This window comes from Pelophylax lessonae, assembly GCF_965119305.1.
Source record: "Pelophylax lessonae genome assembly, chromosome: 10".
Taxonomy (NCBI): domain Eukaryota; kingdom Metazoa; phylum Chordata; class Amphibia; order Anura; family Ranidae; genus Pelophylax; species Pelophylax lessonae.
In genome coordinates, this window is record NC_138777.1 from 163,131,049 (window position 1) to 163,150,885 (window position 19,837).

Here is a 19,837-nt window from a genome sequence, read left to right on the forward strand (position 1 = left end):
TCTTATGCTACATTTGACGATGCACTGTCCAAGATTAGAAAAGCAGGTTGCTCGGCCTTACTTGCTAAAGCTGACATAAAATCCGCTTTTCGACTGTTGCCCATTCATCCCAATGCTTTTGATTCTTTGGGTTTTTGTTTCGATGGAGAGTTCTTTTTTGACAAATGCTTGCCGATGGGGTGCTCCATCTCCTGTTATTATTTTGAATTATTCTCCACATTTTTGGAATGGGTAATTGTTAGCAAGTCGGGTCCAGATAGTGTACTTCATTATTTAGACGACTTTCTCTTTATTGGAAAGGCAGGGTCTTCCGATTGCATATCTTGTTTTAGGTACTTTGAAAATATTTGCTGCGAATTTGGTGTTCCATTGGCAGTCGAAAAATCAGTATATCCTACATCTTGCCTTGAATTTTTAGGTATTCAAATCGACACGACTGCCATGGTTTTTCGTCTACCTGATTCAAAAATATCTAAAATTCGTTTACTTTTGACTTTTGTTGTAGGTAAGAAGAAGGTCAGGTTGAAATTTATTCAATCTCTTCTAGGTTTACTCAACTTTGCATCAAGGGTCATGCCAATGGGCAGAGCCTTTACTAAACGGTTGTATAGGGCTATTTCCGGAGTCTCTTCCCCTAGTCATTTCATTTCTGTGTCGGCTGACATTAGAGATGATTTATTAATTTGGTTGCGATTTTTGGATTCTTTCAATGGCTACACCGTTTGGCAAGATTGTTTTTGCTCATCTTCTGCTTTAGATTTGTTCACTGATGCCTCCGGCTCGCACGGTTATGGCGTTTACTGGAACGGCCATTGGTCAGCTGCTACTTGGCCTGTCACATGGATAGATAAAGGTTTGACTGGTTGCATAGTTTTATTGGAATTGTTTCCAGTTCTGGTTGCATTGGAGATCTGGGGACTGCAATTTAGTAATAAGCGTATATTGTTACATTCCGACAATAAGGGAGTAGTATTTGCAATTAATTGCTTGTCCTCCAGGTCTCTTCCGGTCATTTCACTTCTTAGATATTTAGTTTTGTTATGTTTAAAACTCAATATATGGCTAAAAGCTAAATATATTCCCGGATTTTCCAACATTATTGCTGATTCTCTGTCTCGCCAGCAGATGGACCGTTTTCGGATTGCAGCTCCCGGCGCGGATCTATTGGGCATTTCATGCCCTTCTCACCTGTGGAATCTGGTCTGACAAAGGTTTCTTCTGCTATTTTCTCTTCCTTGGCTCCTTCTACATGGCGCTCGTACCACGCCGCGTGGCGTATGTGGTCTTTCTTTTTTGTTGGCAGTGATATTCGTAAATTTTCTTTTTCTGAAAAAAACGTTTTGTCCTTTTTGGAATATTTATTTAATAGACAATTTTCTTATTCCCATATTCTCAAGTCTTTAGCTGGTATTTCGTTTTTCGCGAAATTGCACGGTCACCGCTCATGTATGGAAATTTTCTCAGTGAAATTGGCTTTGAAGGGTTATCGCAAGTCTAATATTACCCCTGATAGAAGGCTTGCTGTTTCCCTTTCATTGTTGGAAAATTTGTGTGTGGCCTCCAATTCTGTTTGTTTTTCACATTATGAAGCTGTATTGTTGCAATGCGCTTTTTGCTTGTGCTTCTTCGGTGCATTTCGCATTTCGGAGCTGCTGGCGTCTAAATCATCTGCCATCGATGGTTTAAGATTCTCTGATGTTTCTGTTACCAGAGGTGTGCTTCGCGTTTTTTTGAGGCGAAGTAAAACGGATCAATTTGGTAAGGGGCATTGGATATCTCTGGGGCGATACGAAAATTCTAAAATTTGCGCTGTTCATCGGGTTGAGAGTTATTTGTTAGTCAGGCCTCTTCCATTTCTTCAATTTCTCATACATCAAAACGGTAGCCCACTGACGGTTTTTCAATTCAATTCTATTCTAAAGAAATGTTTAGTCCATTTGAATTTGGGCCATCTTCCGATTTCTGCTCATTCCTTCCGAATTGGCGCAGCTACCACTGCTGCTCAATTTGGTATGTCTGACGATTCTATTAGAAATATTGGTAGATGGCGTTCTTCTGCCTTCAAGTCATATGTCCGTCCTAATTCTTGTATTTAATTGCAGGTTCCCGCAAAATTATTTGGATCGTCGGACATTCGTTCGTTTTTTGGGCCCACAAGAGGGCAGAAGTTCGGGTTTATACTACAAATTTGGGTTTTTCATCATCCTCTGCTTCGCTATTCTGGTACGGTAGGCGTGGAATGCGTTGGCAGGACATCCGTTCTGTTTTTTATGAACTGTGTTTGATTTGGCCTTCCCCCGATGCGGTTATTATTCATCTTGGGGGGAATGATTTAGGCTCCCGAAAAAGCGTAGATTTGTTATTGCATATTAAATCTGATCTTATGCATTTGCAGTCTGTGTTTTCTGCTTGTATTTTTGTTTTTTCCGAAATTATACCCAGATTGTGTTGGTTTTCGGAAGAGCAATTCTTTTTGGAGAAAACACGTGTAAAGGTAAATAGGGCTATCTCTAAATTTATGTCCTCTATGGGGGGTTTTTCATTCAGACATGTGGATTTAGAAGGGGGTTTAAGGGGTTTTTATATATGGGATATGGTTCATTTGTCGGAAGTTGCAAATGACATTTTTAATCTGGACTTGCAATCGTGTATTGAAAGGGCTTTGGGCCTTGTGGTGGTGCCATGCTCGTAAGTTGAGCATGGCTTGTGGGTGTGTTTTTCTTGTATGGTGTCATACAAAGGGTGGTCTGAGTTTTTTGACTGGATCACAGTTATTGCTACGTTAATGTGTATGGTTAGTTCGAGCTTTGGGGCTGAACTAAAGTAATGTAGTTATTAAATATAGTTAATAAAGGGCCAGGGCCCATCATACCATTGCAAGTCCAGCATCGTTTTTGTCTTTATTTAATTATAAAGTAATATGTTTAAATTGTTCTGCATGCAGCACCATGAAATGCATGGCGGGTCATAGTACCTGCCATGCATGTATGGGGCCGTGGCAAGACCAAAAAAAAAAAAATGGTAAAAGGTGCAAGTGATGTTGGGACCGGCGCTACCACATAAATATTGTGTTTGTGCAATTCCATACACTGTATAATTCATATAAAACATATAAAAGTGCATATAGTGCTTAAACCAAAGTGCTGCGTGCTGTAAACCTTTTATATATTCGCATGGGCTGTGCTCAGTGTACCATATAAACACATGTATACATATAAAGTGCTGAGTGCTATTGATAACCACGTGTGTGATTGCGTGCTAAACAAAGTTTGGCGCCAGTGGGTGTACCACCAATTGCACCGTTGCTTACCGCACTCTTAGGATGGTGGCTCAGCACTCCCTGGTCACTAGAACAGAAAACAAGCCTCCATTGCGTAGTATATCCTTGTTAGGGTAAAACAACGTAGCATCCACTCACATTTAGGGAGTTCACTATCAGCTTGAGGTGTTCGCCGGGTCGCTTCCGCGTTCCACCAGCTCAAACCACCGTTCCCGGAAGTGACGTACTGACGTACGCAAACCACGCCCTACGCGTTTCGTCATACGACGTCATCTGGAGCGGCATCTGGACGCTCCAGATGACGTCGTATGACGAAACGCGTAGGGCGTGGTTTGCGTACGTCAGTACGTCACTTCCGGGAACGGTGGTTTGAGCTGGTGGAACGCGGAAGCGACCCGGCGAACACCTCAAGCTGATAGTGAACTCCCTAAATGTGAGTGGATGCTACGTTGTTTTACCCTAACAAGGATATACTACGCAATGGAGGCTTGTTTTCTGTTCTAGTGACCAGGGAGTGCTGAGCCACCATCCTAAGAGTGCGGTAAGCAACGGTGCAATTGGTGGTACACCCACTGGCGCCAAACTTTGTTTAGCACGCAATCACACACGTGGTTATCAATAGCACTCAGCACTTTATATGTATACATGTGTTTATATGGTACACTGAGCACAGCCCATGCGAATATATAAAAGGTTTACAGCACGCAGCACTTTGGTTTAAGCACTATATGCACTTTTATATGTTTTATATGAATTATACAGTGTATGGAATTGCACAAACACAATATTTATGTGGTAGCGCCGGTCCCAACATCACTTGCACCTTTTACCATTTTACTACCTCAGTGGTAGGTTGGGGGCAGCTTACACCACCATTTTTTAGTCCAAAAAGTACTGAAAACTCCATAGCGCTGGTATTTTAAACCCTTTTCTTAAAAAAAAAAAAATGTGTGTGTAAAAAAATGTACTGTATAGAATATAAATATTGCTATTGGTCAAATTACAGATGACAGGATTGGTCAGTTAAAGCTAAAAGGCTATTGGTATTTAAAAAAAAAAAAAAAAAAAAAAATATTTACTGTATTGATTGGAGGAATTTCAATCCTGGAAGTGACAGTTATTCCCTATATAAGGGAGTGAATTAACGGTTTAAAATCAGTGGACAGGAGAGGACCAAGAAGTTCGTCCCTCCCGCCCTCCCTATGTTCATAGTGTTATGAATGGGTGTGTTTTTCTTGTATGGTGTCATACAAAGGGTGGTCTGAGTTTTTTGACTGGATCACAGTTATTGCTACGTTAATGTGTATGGTTAGTTCGAGCTTTGGGGCTGAACTAAAGTAATGTAGTTATTAAATATAGTTAATAAAGGGCCAGGGCCCATCATACCATTGCAAGTCCAGCATCGTTTTTGTCTTTATTTAATTATAAAGTAATATGTTTAAATTGTTCTGCATGTGGCACCATAAGCCCCAATCAGCTTAAGCCTGCCCCTGTAGCTAGGGAGATTAGGTAGCATACCTGTTTCTTCCTGTACTTTCCTGCCTCAAGAGCTCGCCTCAGCGCTATTAAAGGGGACTCATCAGTGACTGGACCTCACATCACCTCACAGAAGTCAAGCAGTGCTGTTCCCCTCCCCCCTCCCCTTTTTTTTGTCGCGGCCAGTATTATTATTTGTAGGGTCACCTTTGCATAATGCAGAGGGGGACGATATTCTATTGGTTTTGTTTAATGATATGTTTTGATTTAAGTTTGGATAATTGATTTATGGATTATTTATTTGTTTTAACCTGGGCCGTAGTGGCCGGGTTATTTTGAATGCTTTGAATTGATGTTTTCAAGTTACAAGTGTTTTTTAAAACAAATAATAAACGGCCGCGGCCTTTTTATATCCAACAGTAAATGTGCAGTGCAGGGGCGGACTGACCATTCGGGCACTCGGGCACTGCCCGAGGGCCCGGAGTCAGTGGGGCCCCATGAGAGGCTCAGTCCGCCCCTGTATGTGCCCACAGCTTAACATGCAGGATAGAGGAGGGTTATGCTCTGAGGAGGCAGTGAGCTTTAGCATCCGTGCCGGCAGTTGATGCAGCTGTATGAGAGGACCCAGTGCTGGCTGGGATCAGAGAGCGATCATGGAGCAATGAGGATGATAGCAGTGACAGGCGCTTTGGCCACCTCTCCCCCGGGGAATTCAGCAGAGAGGCGGGGCCACAGTATGCATCCCTGCCAGTGGGGACAGCCGATGAGAGAGCTGGAAACTGCAGAGTGCACATGGAGTGAAGTCATCTCGGACCTGCATGGTGTGCAGCAGCAGGTCAGTGTGTAATCACAGCAGTTTAGTGTTGTGTCTATAATCACCAGCCAGGCTTAGTGTTCCTTCTTGCCCAGTACCCATCTACAGGTGCTATTTCCTAGTGCACACTGATATCTACTGTATACACTGAGTACTGCTCAGTGTACAGATATCAGTGTTATAAATAGGGAATAGTTATATTCCTTATATGTTACACTGATATCTATATACTGAGTGTTATTCCCTATATACAGTATAACACTTGGGAAAAAATAGTTAGTTTTATTCCTGCGATATGGATCTGTGAAGCACAAAAATCTAGCTGCTGCCCCCACTGCAACTAACCACCAGAGGTCATCTGGTTATAGGGTATTAAATATGGGTGGGTGTTGGCACTGCTAGTATTAAATATATGTGAAAAGATGACTAAACCTTAGTACAAGTGCAGTGGTGGTTGTATTCATATATGTGTACAAAAGATTAAACATGTGAAAAGTGCTGGTGCAATATATATTTTAAAATAATTCAATAAATTCTCCCCAGTGCTAAAGTCCAAGAATGTAAAGGCAACTAGGTGCAGTGTGCCTAGAAGGTAACTACTGTGCAAAGTCGCATATCAGTGAATATTGCACATAAACAAAAAACATGAAAAACATAGAATCCCTCCGTGTGTGGGGCATTCTCTTCCTTAAAGAGGTTGTAAACCCACTTTAAAGTCTTTTACCTATAGGTAAGCCTATATTAAGGCTTATCTATAGGTGCTACAAATATCTCCTAAACATGCACCATTTAGGAGATATTTACAGTGCATGCAGCCGATAACGTCATCGGCACATGCGCTCTGAAGGAACGGCCACCCATCCCGTTCCTTCAGAGCCCTATGCCGTGAACGGCGGTTCCCGCACTCATGCGTGGGAGGGATGTAATCGCACCTCCGGCCAGTCAAATGTCCGGAGGACGCGAACAAGGAAGCAGGACAGCCGGACGTGTCGGACGTCCTGTCGTTGAGCGGGCGACACTGCGGGGTCTTAGTTTAAGGTAAGTACTTCATAATGAGCTAGCATGTGATGAATACTAGCTCATTATACCTTTGCCTTTACAGGTTTTTTTTTTATTCTCATTTTTATTTTTTTTTTGAGGGTTTACTTCCTCTTTTAAAGCGTATGTGATTCTCAAGGTAATAAATAGTCCATACAGTAGTGCTTGGTGACATAAAGTTCATCAAAGTCCCAGAAGAAATCTCTTGTGCTGTGACCGCTCCCTGTGAACTCACTCGTGACCCCCTTGGGGTTACTCTCACCAGATTGCAGGCCCCTTTGCAGGGGCAAACAGCCTTATGTGCATGCTTCTCAGGAATTAGTCCTCTGCCTTCAATAGGAGATGGTGAGCCTCTTTGCAGGTTATACAGACCCGTGTGTTTACCCCACTTAAACGGTTCCACTACCCTCATTTCCTTGCGGTAGTTTTAGCCCCTCATGGATAAATAGAAGAATCCTCCATAGTGCAGTATTATCAAACAATATTTACTTATTATTATATAATTATATTATTTCATATTTATTAAATAAATCGTGCACTTACAGTTTCAGATTGAAACTGTTTACCCCTGCAAAGGGGCCTGCAATCTGGCGAGAGTAACTCCAAGGGGGTCATGAGTGAGTTCATGGGGAGCTGTCACAGCATAGGAAATTTCTTCTGGGACTTTGATGAACTTTATGTTAATTTATTGAATTATTTTAAAATATATATTGCACCAGCACTTTTTACATATTTAATCTTTTGTACACATATATGAATACAACCACCACTGCACTTGTACTAAGGTTTAGTCATCTTTTCACATATATTGTGAAAAAATTATGGACTATTTATTGCCTTGAGAATCACATACGCTTTTAAGGAAGAAAATACCCCACACACGGAGGGTTTCTATGTTTTTCATGTTTTTTGTTTTTTTTGTTTATGTGCAATATTCACTGATTTGCAAATTTGCACAGTAGTTACCTTCTAGGCACACTGCACCTAGTCACCTTTACATTCTTGGATTTTAGCACTGGGGAGAATTTATTGAATTATTTTAAAATATATATTGCACCAGCACTTTTCACATATTTAATCTTTTGTACACATACAGTGCTTTGCGAAAGTATTCGGCCCCCTTGAACTTTGTGACCTTTTGCCACATTTCAGGCTTCAAACATAAAGATATAAAACTGTAATTTATTGTGAAGAATCAACAACAAGTGGGACACAATCATGAAGTGGAACGAAATTTATTGGATATTTCAAACTTTTTTAACAAATAAAAACTGAAAAATTGGGCGTGCAAAATTATTCAGCCCCCTTAAGTTAATACTTTGTAGCGCCACCTTTTGCCGCGATTACAGCTGTATGTCACTTGGGGTATGTCTCTATCAGTTTTGCACATCGAGAGACTGAAATTTTTGCCCATTCCTCCTTGAAATTTTTGCCCATTCCTCCTTGCAAAACAGCTCAAGCTCAGTGAGGTTGGATGGAGAGCGTTTGTGAACAGCAGTTTTCAGTTCTTTCCACAGATTCTCGATTGGATTCAGGTCTGGACTTTGACTTGGCCATTCTAACACCTGGATATGTTTATTTGTGAACCATTCCATTGTAGATTTTGCTTTATGTTTTGGATCATTGTCTTGTTGGAAGACAAATCTCCGTCGCAGTCTCAGGTCTTTTGCAGACTCCATCGGGTTTTCTTCCAGAATGGTCCTGTATTTGGCTCCATCCATCTTCCCATCAATTTTAACCATCTTCCCTGTCCCTGCTGAAGAAAAGCAGGCCCAAACCATGATGCTGCCACCACCATGTTTGACAGTAGGGATGGTGTGTTCAGGGTGATGAGCTGTGTTGCTTTTAAGCCGAACATAACGTTTTGCATTGTTGCCAAAAAGTTAGATTTTGGTTTCATCTGACCAGAGCACCTTCCTCCACATGTTTGGTGTGTCTCCCAGGTGGCTTGTGGCAAACTTTAAACGACACTTTTTATGGATATCTTTAAGAAATGGCTTTCTTCTTGCCACTCTTCCATAAAGGCCAGATTTGTGCAGTATATGACTGATTGTTGTCCTATGGACAGAGTCTCCCACCTCAGCTGTAGATCTCTGCAGTTCATCCAGAGTGATCATGGGCCTCTTGGCTGCATCTCTGATCAGTCTTCTCCTTGTATGAGCTGAAAGTTTAGAGGGACGGCCAGGTCTTCGTAGATTTGCAGTGGTCTGATACTCCTTCCATTTCAATATTATCGCTTGCACAGTGCTCCTTGGGATGTTTAAAGCTTGGGAAATCTTTTTGTATCCAGATCCGGCTTTAAACTTCTCCACAACAGTATCTCGGACCTGCCTGGTGTTTTCCTTGTTCTTCATGATGCTCTCTGCGCTTTAAACGGACCTCTGAGACTATCACAGTGCAGGTGCATTTATATGGAGACTTGATTACACACAGGTGGATTCTATTTATCATCATTAGTCATTTAGGTCAACACTGAACTTCTGGAGAGAGTTTGCTGCACTGGAAGTAAAGGGGCTGAATAATTTTGCACGCCCAATTTTTAAGTTTTTTATTTGTTAACAAAGTTTGAAATATCCAATACATTTCGTTCCACATCATGATTGTGTCCCACTTGTTGTTGATTCTTCACAAAAAAATACAGTTTTATATCTTTATGTTTGAAGCCTGAAATGTGGCAAAAGGTCGCAAAGTTCAAGGGGGCCGAATACTTTCGCAAGGCACTGTATATGAATACAACCACCACTGCACTTGTACTAAGATTTAGTCATCTTTTCACATATATTTAATACTAGCAGCGCCAACACCCACCCATATTTAATACCCTACAGTATAACACTGACATCCATACACTTTGGCAGGGAGAATGCTCCTCAAATTGGTGGTCAGTGGAAAGAATGCTCCTCAAATTGGTGGTCAGCTCTCTCACTGACCCGTCCGCAGGGGAAGGAGGAGGGGACAGAAATGCTGACATACCTCGCTTAGGCAAGGTATGACAGAAGTGGGGACAGGGTACCTTGAAAACACAGGTATCCGCTCACCCCCGAAGGTGCCAAGTGTGGCACCGGAAGGGGGTGGGGGAGAGGAATTAGATAAGCATAGTTTCCACTTTTGAGTGGAACTCTGCTTTCATTTTGGAAATGTACCACTGTTGTACTTTCTTTAATGTAAGTTTATTTTTCTTTATTTTATATAATAAACATTTATTTTAAGCATAGTGTAGAGAAATTCTGTGACGAATGCATGTAGTGTGGGCAGGGCAATATGTAAGTGGGGCTTTGTGTGGGTGAGGACACAGGGGGCCCCATGATCTCCTATTGCCCGGGGGCCCCATGAGTTGTCAGTCCACCCCTATTGCAGTGTCATCATTTTAGTATAAGTTTTAGAGTATAAGAAATCCTGTCTACTATCCCACACATTTCCGCTACAAAATTGCCTGTCTAACATCAGTCTAATTGTAAAATAAAGGCTTGTTTATACATGCAGCTTTACTGATGCCCCTCTGAAAAGTGATCTGTGGTGGATCCTAACATTCCTAACACTCCTAACATATCCAAATGATTGGAAATGGCTATAAGGCACTTTCCAGAAAATGAATATGAAACGTGTAACATTTTTTAGCTTAATATCAGAATACGTTGCTGAACTCAGCAACATAACTCCTTTTGATGGCACACAGTACATTGCCCTATTTATCTCAAGTAGTGTCAGGTGAGTGTGTTTCTTCCAGGAATAATTGATCAAACACTGGATGGACCTCCTTAACCATTATGGCCTCATGCACTCTGGCAGTTTTGCCATCTCTCCTAGATGTCTTTCTTTCTGCAGCAGACAAAAAAAAAAAAAACACTTGTAAATGCGTGTAATGAGTTAGGTGCAACTTGTGCTTGGGTGTTAATTCATTTAATTGTCCGGAATAATTTATTCTTTACATTTACATAAATTAATACTCAAGCACTAAATGCACCTAATGTTATCGTGTGTTTAGATGCGTTTACATGCATCAAGTGTTTTTTCTGTTGAAACGCTTCTGCTTCTGAACACGCTGGTAGTGTTTTTTTTCTGCCCCTATGTGTGCATGGACACCAAGATTAACATGCAGGAGTGTTTAGAGGCAGAAAAAAAGAAATGCTGGACGACCCTAACAGCCACATTAACCTCGTAATGACCGCATTATAGCCGAAAGACAGCTACAGCATGGCTCTATTGTTCTGAGAGAGCATCCTCCCAGAGCCACACCCCCTGCGCATCCCCTGGGGCACGCAGGGACACAGCTGATCACAGATCGCTGCAAGGGGCCAATCGCAGCGGCCCATTACAATTTGATCAGCTGTAAACAGACTTGCCGATTATCAGCAGTCATTTCCTCACGCACTGTCACAGCGTGAGAAAAGGAGGGCCATAACTGGCAGTTCTGACAGGGCACATTTACACCGATTATCCGTGCAGCCCCATCAGTGCCAATCAGTGCTGCCTATTAGTTTATCAAAAAACAGAACATCGACATTCTGGTGTCCATAAAAGAAGACATTAATCATCCACAGGCAATCAAAGAGTAATTAATAGTATTATATAGCATATTCATGAAATACGTGCAGGACAGATAAGACACCAATAGGAGTCTAAGCAACATTGTATATGCAATCAGGTTGTAGCATTACTAGAAATATATTGCAGAAACCTCACTTTAACCAATCCCACCAGGCTTAAGCCTAGAGTATCGATCCCAGGGGGCCCATTGCCTTTCATATTTACCTGGACAACCTCTATGTTGGTACACTTATCTTTCAAAAAGAAGAGTATTGCCCATATGGGTCACCCATTGTTTAACTGAGCGGGGATCAGAGAATTTCCAAAATATTAGAAGTGTTTTGTGGGCCTAAAAAAGAGCACACAAAATAGCCACTCTAGTCAATTCCTCTGGCAAGAGGAACTGAGGTTTGAAAGACTCTATTGAGGGTGGTTAAAACCGCTAGACAGTAGTTGTGTCGTTTCAGGCAGCACCAAAGAAGATGGATTAGGTCTCCCCTGGCATATTTACACTTACAACATAGTGGATCTGGCAGCAGACCCATTTTGTGTAGTTTATAGGGTGTGTGATGGGTTCTCCGCAGGATGTATAGTTGGGGCAGTCTTTGTGAATTATTCATGGAACTAGCGGGCACTGACTCAGGGGCGTAACTACAGGGGTTGCAGGGGTTGCAGTTGCAACCGGGCCCCATGCTCTAGGGGGCCCTGTGCGGCTCCCCTGTACACCTGGATAGGAGGAGTGGCGGGGGCAGCATGTAGAGAAACCACTGCCCTCCTTTTTCCTCCTGTAGCTGCAGGAGGAAAATGGAGGAGATTGGTTCCTCTGTATGCTGCCCCCGCCACTCCTCCTATCCAGTTCACTTGTGTTCTGCTGTCTCTGGGCCCCTGTGTGCTCCCCTGGTCCCCCCCCCTACTGTGCTGCCCCCCCCCCCCACTGAGCTCTCTACCCTCTCCTGCCGGCTGCTGCAAGGGTTGGGTCACAATAGAGAGCCAGGAAGGGGTCGGTAAATATGTTATTTACCAGCTCCTTCCTTTTTCTGAATGGACAGAGTCATAGTCAGTCACATTGTAAAAAAATAAAATAAAATGATAAAAAGTAATACAATTAAAATACCAAAAAAAATAAAAACGACTGACACCAGTGGGTGAACTTCCAGGATCACAAGGGTCACACTTGCGACCGGGCCCTGGCATTCCACCACCATGGGGAGGCCCCAAGATGGCAGGAAGGGGGCCCACTGCAGAACTTGTGAAAGGGTCCCGCTGTGGGACCGTAACAAAGGGCCCCGCAACGAGAGTAAAGGGCCCCAGGATTAGTGGGAAGAGTCCCAGGCTTGAAGGGAAGGGCCCCGGCCAGGTGTCCAGGGGGCCCTTCATGGTTTCCTGCATCGGGGCCCTGAAGGTTCTAGTTACGCCTTTGCACTGATTGTAGGGCCTCCTCCGATTGATCCCCAGTAAGTGGACCTAAATCTGCCTCCCATTTCTGAAGGGCCTTATTAGGATAGTTATCAAGAAAGGGGGCTATTAACATACTGTAGCATTGAGAGATAAGACCTTTAGAAGTCTCAGTAGTTAAGAGCATATTAAAAATTGGAGTCGGTGACAGGCCCCAATCCCCAATCCCCAATCCGCATTACTTTCCTGGGCTCTGATTGCATGCTGTAGTTGTAAGTAATAAAAGTGCATGTAAGGAGGGGAATCTCGCTTAAAATACTGTGAAGGGGAGCAGAGTCCTATTCTGAAAAATATGCGATAGAAGCGTTACCCCCCAAGGCCTTCCACCTAGATCTCTGCTGTAACTTGGTATTTTCTTGTATGAGGCATTACACCAAATAGGACTGTATTTCGTGAAGCCTGCCACCTGTTGTAGTTGTCTAGCTTTGTTCCACGACTTTTGTATAAGGCTATATGTGGGGAAGCATTTATGGGATTTGGCAAAAGCCTGCTACTCAAGGCCCTCTGGGACCGAGTCAGCTCCCATAAATGTGAGCATAATATGTGTAGCAGAAGTTTTTGAGGTGTGGAGGGTGGACTGGGGAGGAGGAAAGGTACCTACAAGATGCTGTAACTGAGCAGCTATGTAATATAACCATTGGTTAGGGAGCTCTAGACCGCCTCTATGCTTGGGGTATTGCAGTTGCTCCAGACTAATTCTAGGCGGGCGATTATTCCAAATCAAGGAGCCGTAAATTGAGTTAACTATTCGGAATGTTCTAAGAGGGATCACTACGGGGGAGTTATGCAGCATGTACAGCAACTGGGGTATGAGAATCATTTTAATAAGGTTAGTTCTACCTGCCACTGATAGTTTCAGCAGGGGCGTAACTACTGGGGTTGCAGGGGTTGCAGTTGCAACCGGGCCCCATGCTTCAGGGGGCCCTGTGCGGCTCCCCTGTACACCTGGATAGGAGGGGCGGCAGGGGCAGCATGTAGAGAAATCACTGCCCTCCTTTTTTCTCCTGTAGCTGCAGGAGGAAAATGGAGGAGATTGGTTCCTCTGTATGCTGCCCCCGCCACTCCTCCTATCCAGTTCACTTGTGTTCTGCTGTCTCTGGGCCCCTGTGTGCTCCCCTGGTCCCCCCCCTACTGTGCTGCCCCCCCCTACTGTGCTCCCTACCCTCTCCTGCCGGCTGCTGCAGGGGATGTGTCACAATAGAGAACCAGGAATGGGTTGGTAAATATGTAATTTACCAGCCAGCTCCTTCCTTTTCTGAATGGACAGAGTCATAGTCAGTGACATTGTAAAAAAATAAAATAAAATGATAAAAAATAATACAATTAAAATACCAAAAAAATAAAAATGACTGACACCAGTGGGTGACCTTCCAGGATCGCAAAGGTCACACTTGCAACTGGGCCCTGGCATTCCACCACTGTGGGGAGGCCACAACATGGCAGGAAGGTGGCCAACTGCAGAACTTGTGAAAGGGTCCTGCTGCGGGACCGTAATAAAGGGCCCCGCAACGAGAGTAAAGGGCCCCAGGATCAGTGGGAAGAGTCCCAGGCTTGAAGGGAAAGGCCCCGGCCAGGGGTCCAGGGGACCCTTCATGGTTTCCTGCACCGGGGCCCTGAAGGTTCTAGTTACGCTTCTGAGTTTCAGGCTACTCCAGATATCGACTTTGCTGCCAAATGTGCACCCCCTTTTTCTAAAGCATAGGGACAATCAGTGGTAGTGGGGAAATATGGATTCCCAAATATTTGAAGGACGAAGCTATGGGGATAGGAAAAGGTGAGGAGACCAGCTATCCCGATCTGCAGTCCAGGGGAAGTAAAACTGATTTTTGCACAATTAATGGTGAGACCAGAAAAGTGACCAAAGGTGGTTACCGTATGCATGACCGCATCTAAAGATAAAGTTGTGTCTCCCAAAAAGATCAGCATGTCATTTGCATACAACATGATTTTCTCATGGAGATCACACGCTAAAAGCCTGTGATATCTGGATAGGAGTGGATCAGGGCAGCCAGGGACTTGATGGCCAAAGCAAATTGCAGTGGGGAAAGGGGCACCCCTGCCTTGTACCCTTACCCAAATCAAAAGTGTGTGAGATCCTATCAGAATTTCTAATGGATGCCTTCGGAGCATTATACAATATTTATACCCATAGGATGATCTTTATGCCAAAACCAAATTTGGACAAAACTGCCCACAAATATTGCCATTAGATACTGTCAAATGCTTTGTTGGTGTCTAGGGATAGTAAGGTGCGGTGACCCATATTTTCCACTGGCGTTTGTATATTTAGGAACAGCCATCTGAGGTTAAGTGCTGTAGACTTGAGTGGCATGAAGCCCTCTTGGTCCGAGTGAATGATGGATACAACAGCCTTATTCAAGGGGAGAGCCAGCACTTTAGCCAGGATTTTTATGTCACTTTGCAACAAGGAAATCGGCCTATATGAGCTTGGATCTAACAGTTCCTTACCAGATTTTAGGAGTAAAACGATAGTGGCTTGAGACATTGAGGGTGGGAGACAGTGAGTATCATAGGAAGCATTGAAAACGTTTAGTAATTGTGGTTGGATAAGTGCCCCATAGGGATACCGTCATCCCTAGGAGCTTTACAGGTGAGGAAGGAAGCGGCCACCTTCTGTAACTCATCTAGTGTCAATGTGGAGTCAAGTTTGGCTCAGTGGCAACGAAACAGTGTAGGCAATGTTATATTTTGAACAGTGGCGGCCTGTCCATTAGGGGCACAGGGGCGCCCCCCCCCCCCCCCCATCCAGCCCCCTAATCTACATGCAGGGCGGCGGATCATGCATGGATTCCAATAGGGGATTTTTTTTTTTAAGCAAGTGATTAGAGCCAGAGGCTCTAATAGGCTTCAAAAAAGGGTGGGCTCAGGGGTGCAGAGTACTGCCTCCTAAGCCCACCCAGTTGTATGGCAATAGATAATAAATATTCACTATTGTCACACTGGTACGGCTCACAGCCAATCAGGAAGAGGGTTGTGAGATCCCTTTCCCGATTGGCCAAAGGGAGAAGCAATCTTACTGGTCACTGGCCAGGAAGAGGGAGGAGACACACAGCTGAAGGATAAGTACAGCGGCTCAGCCATCCAGCACTCCCCGGCTCGGACAGGAGGAAGGAGGAGGTAAAGGAGGCAGGCCATTCGGGGGGGGGGGGGGGGGAATATAGTGTGTTGTTTTGCCTGCCTGTCTGCCGGGCGGCCGTCCTTCCGTTGGGAAGGGAAAGGGTAGGGAAGGAGGGGGGGTGCGTTGGTTTGCCCCCCCCCCCCCCGAATTACGGAGCACCAGCCGCCACTGGTTTTGAAGGTAAGTGTTCAGGTCTGCCCCAGAGTACTGACAGTGTTGCCTGTCCATGCCCATCAGTGCTGCTCATCAGTGCAATCTATCAGTGCCCATCAATGCCGCCTATCAGTGCCCATCAGTGCTGCCTCATCAGTGCCGCTTCATCAGCGCACATCCGTGAGGAAGAAAAATTGCTTATTTGCTAAATTTTTATAACAGAAACTTTAATTTTAAAACAGAAAAGAAAAATGTTTTATTTTCAATATTTTCTGTCTTTTTTCATTTGTTTGTCAAAAAATAAAAAACCCACAGGTGATTAAATACCACCAAAAGAAAGCTCTATCTGTTTAAAAAAAAATGATAAAAATTTAATTTGGGTAAAATGTTGCATGACTGCGCCATTGTCATTCAAAATGTGACAGCCCTGAAAGCTGAAAGTCGGCTTAGGCAGAAAGAGGGTGAAAGTGCCCAGTATTGAAGTAGTCAAAAATTTCCAGTGTGCATGAGGAATTCATTTAAAGTAAATTTAACCACTTCCGGACTGCCCACTGCAGTTTTACGTTGGTACTTTGGCGTTAAATACTGGTGTTTTATTACAGGGCGGGCTGTCGTCTTTCACATAAAAGTGATCCAAGCGGCAGGTTCACCACAGAATCACCTTTTTGGGTGGCGGGAGAGGTGCCCCGCATCTTACCGGTTGTTTTCTCCGCTTACCGGAGCTGTCGGTAGCGGGGAAAATGATCCAGTCCGTCCATTTCCAAGGGAAGGAAGTCGAGTGAGGGCAAGATGTCTCCCACTCGACTCTATGGCCTTGGAGGACCGGAGCAACGTTATACGTCACGTCTTTCCAACGGCCTAAAAGGGCCCATTTTTTTTCATGCTGAAAATAAATTACTTTAACCACTTGCCGAATGACCGCCGCATATATACTGCGGCAGACTGGCTCGGCTGCGCGAACTGACATAGAGGTACATCGGTAAACAGAAGCAGTCCTGGGGGCGAGCGTGCGCCACCGCTGGCGTGCGCTCGCAGCCTATAGGGCAGCAGGGATGCCGATGTACGGGACTGAAGTCACTGATTGCCGCCGGGCACCTGCAATCGCTCCCTGCTGAGAGAGAACACTGGTCAGCTGTTGTAAACACAGCTGATCGTTGTTCTCTCTGAAATGATCTCAGAGCGCCTGTGATCCTCCTATATAGGATCACGGGTCTCTATGGTCATTTCACAAGTCCCCCCCCCCACAGTTAGAAAACACTCCCCTAGGTTCACACTTAAACTTTTGATCACCCCTAGGTAAACCCCTTCCCTACCAGTGTCATTATTACAGTAACAGTGCATATTATTAGCACTGATTACTGTAGTAATGTCACTGGTCCCCCAAAAACTGTCAAAAATGTAGTTAGGGGTCCCATCTGTCCGCCGCAATGTCGCAGTTCCACATTAAAAATCGCAAATCACTGCCATTACTAGTAAAAAAATAAAAATGGTATAACTCTTTCCCCTAGTTTGTAGATGCGATGAACCAATCAAAATACGCTTATTGCAATTTTTTTTATTTACCAAAAATATGTAGCGGAATACAAATTGGCCTAACAAGGATGAAAAATTTTGATTTTGAAATTTTTTTTTTTGGAATGTTATATAGCAGAATGTGAAAAATATTGTTTTTTTTTTTTTTTCTTCAGAATTGTTGCTTTTTTTTGTTTATAGCGCAAAAAAAAAAAAAAAAAATCGCACAGGAGATCAAATACCACCAAAATAAAGCTCTATTTATGGGAAAAAAAGGACATCAATTTTATTTAGGTACAGCATCGCACGACAGCGCAATTGTCTGGTAAAATAACGCGGTGCCGAATCGCAAAAAATGGCCTGGTCATTAAGGGGGCAAATCCTTCTGGTCCAGAACTGGTTAAAGAGGACCTTTCCTGCCTATTTATATTACAAGGGATGTTTACATTCCTTGTAATCGGAAAAAAATCGACCAAAAAAACATTTTTAAAGGGACAGTGTAAAAATAAAAGGTAAAATAAATAAGAAATAAATAATAATACTTTAAAGCGCCCCGTCCCTCCGAGCTCGCAAACAGAAGCGAACACATACGCAAATCGTGCCCACATATGTAAATGGTGTTTAACCACTTGCCGACCAGTCACTGGGACTGTACTGCGGCAAAGTGGCTCGATTCCGTCCAGCGACGTAGACCTACGTCGCTGGACTCCCCCCCTTCTGGGCGGCGCTCGCGCGCCGCCGGAGGCTCGCCCCCGCTGTGTTCAGTCACAGCGGGAGTCGGGCCAGGGGAGGAGCAGCGGCGATCGCCGCCGATCTTCCCCGATCGTCGGGGAATCGAGTCTGGAGATCCGCCCACTTGTGTAAACAAAGCGGGCGGATCTCCTAAGTGACAAACAGAGACAGATTGCAGGGTTCAGCATAACATGCGATCTGTCCCTGTGTCACTCAGTCACCTCCCCCCACACACGTTAGTAAGCACCAGGCATACATTAACCCCTCCCTCTCCAATAAAGTTAACCCCTTCCCTGCCAGTGTCATTTTTACAGTAACAGTGCATATATATAGCACTGATTACTGCAGTAATGTCACTGGTACCCCCAAAAGTGTCAAAAATGTCAGTCAAGGGTCCGATCTGTCCGCCGCAATGTCGAAGTCCCGCAAAAAAATCGCAGATCACCGCCATTACTCGTTAAAAAAAAAAACACCAAAAATGACATAAATCTTTCCCTTAGTTAGTAAACGCAATAACTTTCGCGCAAACCAATCAAAATAGGCTTATTGTGAATTTTTTTTTTACCAAACATAGGTAGCAGACAACAAATTGGCCAAAAATTTTAAAAAATTTAAATTTTTACATTTTTTTGGGGGGGAATTTTATATAAAAAAATGTGAAAAATATTGTTATTTTTTCAAAATTTACGCTCTTTTTTTGTTTATAGCACAAAAAGTAAAAATTGCACAGGTGATCAAATACCACCAAAAGAAAGCTCTGTTTGTGGGAAAAAAAGGACGTAAATTTCGTTTGGGTACGGCATCGCACGACCGCGCAATTGTCAGTTAAAGTCGCACAGTGCCGAATCGCAAAAAGTGGCCCAGATGTAAGATAGCAAAATCCTCCGGTGGTAAAGTGGTTAAACTACACATTTGAGGTATTGCTGCCACCGTTAGAGAGAGGGCAATAATTCTAGCCTCAGGTCTCCTATGTAGCTCTAAACTGGTAACCTGTAGAAATGTTTATAGCGTCACCTATGGAGATTTTTATGTGCCAATGTTTGTCGCCATTCCATAAGCATACGCATATTTTGATGCATGATATGCTGGGTATTTATTTACTCGGCGTTACATTTTCTTTCACATTATAGAAAAAAATTGGGTTAACTTTACTGTTTTTTTATTTTTTAATTAAAAAAAGTGTATTTTTTCCTAAAAAAAAATGCGATTGTAAAACTGCTGCGCAAATACAGTGTGACAAAATATATTGCAACGATCTTCATTTTATTTTCTAGGGTCTCTGCTAAAAAAAAAATATAATGTTTGGGGTTTCTAAGTAATTTTCTTGCAAAAAATATTGATTAACTTGTAAACAACAAGTGTCAGAAATAGGCCTGGTCCTTAAGTGGTTAAAAAAATCTATTATTAGAGACTGCTGTAGTGTCAGCTGCTAGGTGTGTAAGGTGCAGTATCTGTCAATCATTTCAGTGCTCCTGGTGACAGATGTGATGATCTGTAGGATACTGTATACATGGCTGTCATATCTAGGTACACATCTGGCCAAGCCCCATCTCCATCCAGTGTGTCCAGCTGCTTGGTGGTGTACAGGATTTCCTGAGCTCTCCCAGCCTGTGACGTTGCACACCTCCCTTTCTCTGCCTTCTCCCCCTCCTCCCCATGTTCTCCAGCTTCCACTCTCTCTCCATCAGCTGCAGGAGCAGGTTAGTCCTTT

At 43.6% G+C, this 19,837-nt stretch overlaps 1 protein-coding gene across 2 annotated transcripts in view; it reads left to right on the forward strand.

The window, feature by feature from the left end:
• CCDC85B (coiled-coil domain containing 85B) overlaps positions 1–19,837 on the forward strand; it is a 78,657-nt gene that overhangs the window by 38,991 nt on the left and 19,829 nt on the right. The window contains exon 1 of one of the 2 annotated variants that reach the window (XM_082270815.1): positions 19,737–19,826. The exons of the other annotated variant lie outside the window; for it this stretch is intronic. The gene's annotated coding sequence lies outside the window, so the exon portion shown is untranslated. Of the gene's footprint in view, positions 1–19,736; positions 19,827–19,837 lie in introns of those variants that run through there. 2 annotated transcript variants of the gene reach the window in all.